The sequence below is a fragment of the Marmota marmota genome, unplaced genomic scaffold (assembly GCF_001458135.2).
Source record: "Marmota marmota marmota unplaced genomic scaffold, marMar, whole genome shotgun sequence".
NCBI lineage: Eukaryota > Metazoa > Chordata > Mammalia > Rodentia > Sciuridae > Marmota > Marmota marmota.
In genome coordinates this window covers 13,710,551-13,716,103 of record NW_026000037.1, presented here as the reverse complement: position 1 = coordinate 13,716,103, position 5,553 = coordinate 13,710,551, and the positions used below count along the sequence as shown (strand labels likewise).

The window sequence follows — 5,553 nt, the reverse complement described above, 5'->3', positions numbered from 1 at the left end:
GAGATTCTAATTTATTTCTCACATCTAGGATGAGAGACTAGATTTTGTAGGGTCTGTGGAAAAACCTGCATAAATGGTAATATGTTGTAGCTAAAAACTGGCAGATGGCGTATTTAAAGGAATGGTGTTTGGTTATAAGAATTGCACAACTAATTAGAGTCTTTGGCAATTATATCTGGACTTTAAGTTTTAGACTACAGATTGATCCCCTAACGATCTATGCAAAGTGTGAATATGTTGCCCTAACAGAGATAGATGAAAGCTGTGTCAAATTCTAAATAGTTTATTATGAAATGGAAGTTGTACCCTTGATAGAAAGACAGTCTCCCACAGACTTTAGTAATAAAACTAAAACCAAGGGAAGAACAGAAAATTGAACCAAACCTACAGTGTTATAATTAACTTTACAATATATTTATAAAAATCAGTATCTGCTCAATGAATCTTTCATAGAATCTATGAGAGTTACCAACACCAAAAGCTGCTATGTTAAAGACTTCATTGGTTAATTTTTTGGTGGCCACACACTGATTATGTATATTATGTGTAACATGTTGTTTCCATTCATGATTCACATATACCTGTGTAATGATCAAATCATGGTTATTAGCATATCAAGCACCTTGAAACTTAATCATTTCTTTCTGGTGAGTGCATTCAAAATCTTCTCTTCTACCCGTTTTGAGGTATATAATGCATGACTGTTAATCATATTCACCCTGCTGTGCCATAGAAAACCAAAATTTATTCCTCCTAACTGGAACATTGACTCCTTGACCAATCTCTCCCCATACCTTCCACCTTTACTCTACCCATCTCTCATACCTACTATTCTATTCTTAATTCCCAGCACCATTTATTAAAGGGAGCTTCCTTTTTCCAATGTATGTTTTGTGCTCCTTTGGCAAAAATCAGTTGGCAGTAAATACTTGATTATTTCTGTGTTCTCAATTCTGTTCCATTGGTTTGTGTGTATGTTTTTATGCTAACACTATGCGGCTTTATTTGTATTTGTATTTTTTGTTTCTGAGGATTGAACCCAATGCTTTGTGCATTGACCTACATCCCCAAACTTGATATTTTTTAGTTACTATGGTTTTGTAGAATATTTTAAAGACTGGTATTGTGATGCCTAATATTTGTTCTATTTGTTTAAGGTTGCTTTCACTATTAGGGGGTCTTTTAAGGTTCATATGAATTTTAAGATTATTTTTTCTATTTCTCTGAAGAATGACATTGAAATTTTGGTAGAGATTGTATTGAATCTGTGGAATACCCTAGGTAGTACGGATACTTTACCATTAATTCCTGCAATCCACAAATACAGGAAGCCTTTTTTATTTGTATGCTCTTCAATTTCTTCCACTGTTGTTTCATAGTTTTCATATTTTTTGGTAGTGCCTGTACATATTCTCTTTTGGATTCCACTTGTATGGAATATCTTTTTACTTCCAATCACTTTCAGTCTATGTGTGCTCTTAGTGAATAAGTAGGTTCTTATAGGAAGCATAAATCAGTTTAGCCATGCTGACTCTCAATTACAGAATTTAATCTATATGCATTCAAGGTAATTATTGATAAGTAAGAACTCACTGTTGTCATTTTGTTTCTTGTTTTCTAGTTGTTGTATAGATCTTTGTTTCTTTATTCCTCTTTTATTGTCTTCTTTTGTGGTTCAGTGATTTTTGCTAGGATGATCTTGAATTCTTAGCTTTTTATTTTTAGGGCATCTGTTACAAATTTTTGCTTTGTGGTTACCATGAAGCTTCATACTTTATATACAACCAGAGATATGAAAAATTGTGCTGTATATGTGTAACAAGAATTGTAATGCATTCTGCTGTCATTTTTAAAAAAAAATCAATTAAAAACATTTTGTATTTATAACAGTTTACTTTAAACTGATAACAACCTGTTTATGATTGCAGAAAAAAGAAAACAAGACAATAAATGTTTACTTTGTTTCTCTCACATTTTTAATTCTTAATGTCACAATTCATATCTTTTTTATATTGCTCATCACTTACCAAGTGATTATAATTATTTCCTATTTAAGAAAATGTTTTCTTCCCCAGGATTATAGCATTAGGATTTGTCTGCACACTTACTGTTACCCATGGATTTTATACCTTTAGATATTTTAGTGTTACGTATTTTCTTTTTTTCCTACAGTGTGAAGAATTTCCTTTAGAATTTCTTGAAAGACAGGCTTGGTGTTAATATATCCCTTCAGCTTTTGTTTGTCTCGGAAAATTTTTATCTCTCTTTCATTTCTGAGGTGTTACTTCGAAGGACATAGTAGTTTTGGCTGGCAGACTTCTTTCTCCTTCAGCACTTTGAATATATCACCCTTTCTTCTGTCATAGAGGGTTTCTGTTGAAAATTCTGCTGATATTTGTATTGGGACTCCCTGTCTGTGATGTATTGCTTATCCCTTGCTGCCCTTAGAATTTTCCCTTTGTCTTTGTTGTTGTTTTTTTTATTTGGCTTTAAGAATTTGATTATTATGTGATACTTTGAATTTCTCTTTGGGCTATATTTGATTGGTGAATCTGCACTTCCTGTACCTGAATGCTGGCCACTTTCCTCAGATTAGTAAGTTTCCATCTAATATTTTTTTACATATGTTTTCTTTTTTTTAATTTTAAAGTATTTTATAAATAAAAAAGAAATTAGTTTTTCTATCAGTATCTCTGTCAGCATGATTATGAATTGCTCTCAAGAGTAACTTCTCTTTTGTAAAAACAAACACTTTATACTGTTTGAAGTACACATGAAGATTCATTTTTGCTCAATGTTCTTTATTTTCCATTGTGAAAAGTTATTTCTGAGGAATTAAAACCCCAGAAGATAACCATCACAAAAAAAGGATAATTTTTTTTTCAAAAGATGATGATTCATCATCTGTAGCAATCAGAGAAATGCAAATCAAAACTACTTTAAGATACCATCTCACCCCAGTAAGAATGGCAGCCATTATGAAGTCAAACAACAACAAGTGCTGGCGAGGATGTGGGGAAAAAGGTGCACTCATACACTGCTGGTGGGACTGTAAATTAGTGTAGCCAATATGGAAAGCAGTATGGATATTCCTTGGAAATCTGGGAATGGAACCACCATTTGACCCAGCTATTTCTCTTCTTGGATTATACACAAAGGATCTAAAAACAGCATACAACAGGGAAATAGCCACATCAATGTTTACAGTAGCACAATTCACAATAGCTAAACTGTGGAACCAACCTAGATGTCCTTCAGTGGATGAATGGATAAAAATAAATGTGGCATTTATACACAATGGAATATTACTCAGCATTAAAAAAACAATAAGATCATGGTATTTGCAGGGAAATGGATGGCATTAGAGAAGATTATGCTAAGTGAAGTTAGCCAATCCCAAAAAATTGAATGCTGAATGTTTTCTCTGATATAAGGGGAGTGACTCAAAGTGGGGTAGGGAGGGAGAGTATGGGTGGAAAATTACCTCTAGATAGGGAATAGGGGTGGGAAGGAATGGGAGGGAGAATGGGAATAGCAAGGATAGTGGAAGGAGACGGTCATCATTATACAAAATTCATGTATGAAGATGTGAATTTGGTGTCAACATACCTTATATACAAGCAGAGATATGATAAATTGTGGTATAAAGGTATATTAAGAATTGTAATGCAAAAATATGAATGTAATGCACTCCTCTATTGTGATGTGTGTAAGAAATAATAAAAACAAAAAAGTAAAACATGGAGACCAGAAAAAAAAAGATGATGATTCAAAGGCAGACCCAAAGAGAAGTAATATGTAGGAGACAGAAGGCAGCAAATGCAGCCTCTAAAGGAAATTATTATAATTATTGCCTAAAAAGTTAAGTTATACAGCTACACCCAAGGTCAGAAGATAAAGCACTACTTTAAAACTAGAACCATCACTTAGTGTCGCAACCCCTTGCCCGCAAGGAAGACGCAACACTCAGGAATCTTCTTTCAGCAGTTTATTTCAGGCCCTTGATAGTTCTTCTTCTACTCCTCGGATGCCCCTCCCAGCCTTAATAAAGCATCTCAAGCCCCAATGCAAAGCAGCCACGTGGAGCTTTCTCATAGGGTGATGAAAAGTCATGCGCCAACTCTCCCAAATAAGGAGTTGTTTGTCACAGACCACAGCGGAGCCAGCGCCATCTTGTAATGGCGACCATAATTTGCATAAACGGCAGAAGCGGCTCACCACAACTTAGGTGGAAAAAAGAAAAACAGTTGAAAAAGAAAAGGGAATGAAGAATAATTTGAATTGGAACAATGATCCATTGATTCTAGATGCTTCTGGTATCTGAATATCTTGAGTCGTATTGTCTCCTTTCTTTTCTCCATTTTTACTGACATCTTAAAAGGAGCATCTTCATGAACTAAATAGTCACCATTTTGTTTGCATTCAAAATTTAAATCCAGTAGCCATCAGGATCTTGAATGAATGCCAGACCTTTCATTTTACCACCATCAGGTTTCTTCACAAATTTGACTCCCAATTCTTCAAATCTTTTACAAACTCCATGTACATCAGAAACAGCAATTCCAATGTGGCCAAATTCAGGAAGGTCTGAATTGCCCTTGTGGTAACTCTGAGTCTCATCATTTTCAGCATTCCAACTGTGTGTTGGTTCAAGTATAGCTTTTCTGGAGAATATTCATGCTATTTTTTCATTTTTATCTTTAAAGAGGTCATTTTTATCCTCATAAGATAAGAAATAGAGTGAAAAATTCATAGTAGGAAAATCTAATATTTGAATTAGTGTCATTCCAAGGACTTTAGTATAAAAATACAGTGACTTCTTAGGATTCTCAATTCTCAGCATGGTCTGTTACAACAGAAAATCCTTCATGCTAGGATCTAGGCAGAGCAGCAACCGAGGGTGACCTTGTCAACCATGGCTTTGCTGTCTACACCAAGGATGAAACCTGGGAATGGAGGGCCCTACCTGTTTTCTTGCTGCTTTTCACATTCTTTAATTCCTGTTATGCACAGGTTAGGTCTCTTGATGGTATCCCATAATTCTTATAGACTCTCTCTCTCTCTCTCTCTTTTTTACTTTTGAGTAATTTTAAATGTTGTCTTCAACCTCATTGATTCTTTCTTTAGCTGGATTAATCCAGCTAAATTCAGCTAAAGAAAATTTTCTATACAAATTTTAGTTTGGTCATCATATTCTTCACCTCCAGGATTTCTAATTTTAAAATTGTTTCTATTTGTTAAACTTATCATTTTGTTTATGTATTTTTCTCCAATTTTCATTTAAATTTTTATGCATATATATTCTTGAAGTTGGTTCACTGAAATTTTAAGAGAGGATTATTATAAATTATTTTTCTGACATTTCATGGGGCTCCCTTTCTTTGAGGTCCATTGGTGAAGCTTCATTATGGCCTCTTGGAGTAGTCATGATTTCCTAAGACCTTTCAAACCTGTATCATTATGTTGGTATTTATATATTTGCATAGATAACCACATTTTCTGGCTTTTTGAGATATTGTTAAAAACTGTTGTACTCACTATTCCAGCCTATGA

The 5,553-nt window shown here is 34.1% G+C and overlaps 1 pseudogene; it reads right to left on the bottom strand.

Annotated features, from left to right (window-relative positions):
* Positions 1 to 4,396: 4,396 nt before the first annotated feature.
* LOC107136587 lies at positions 4,397 to 4,917 on the bottom strand (annotated as a pseudogene).
* Between the last annotated feature and the right edge of the window lie 636 nt (positions 4,918 to 5,553).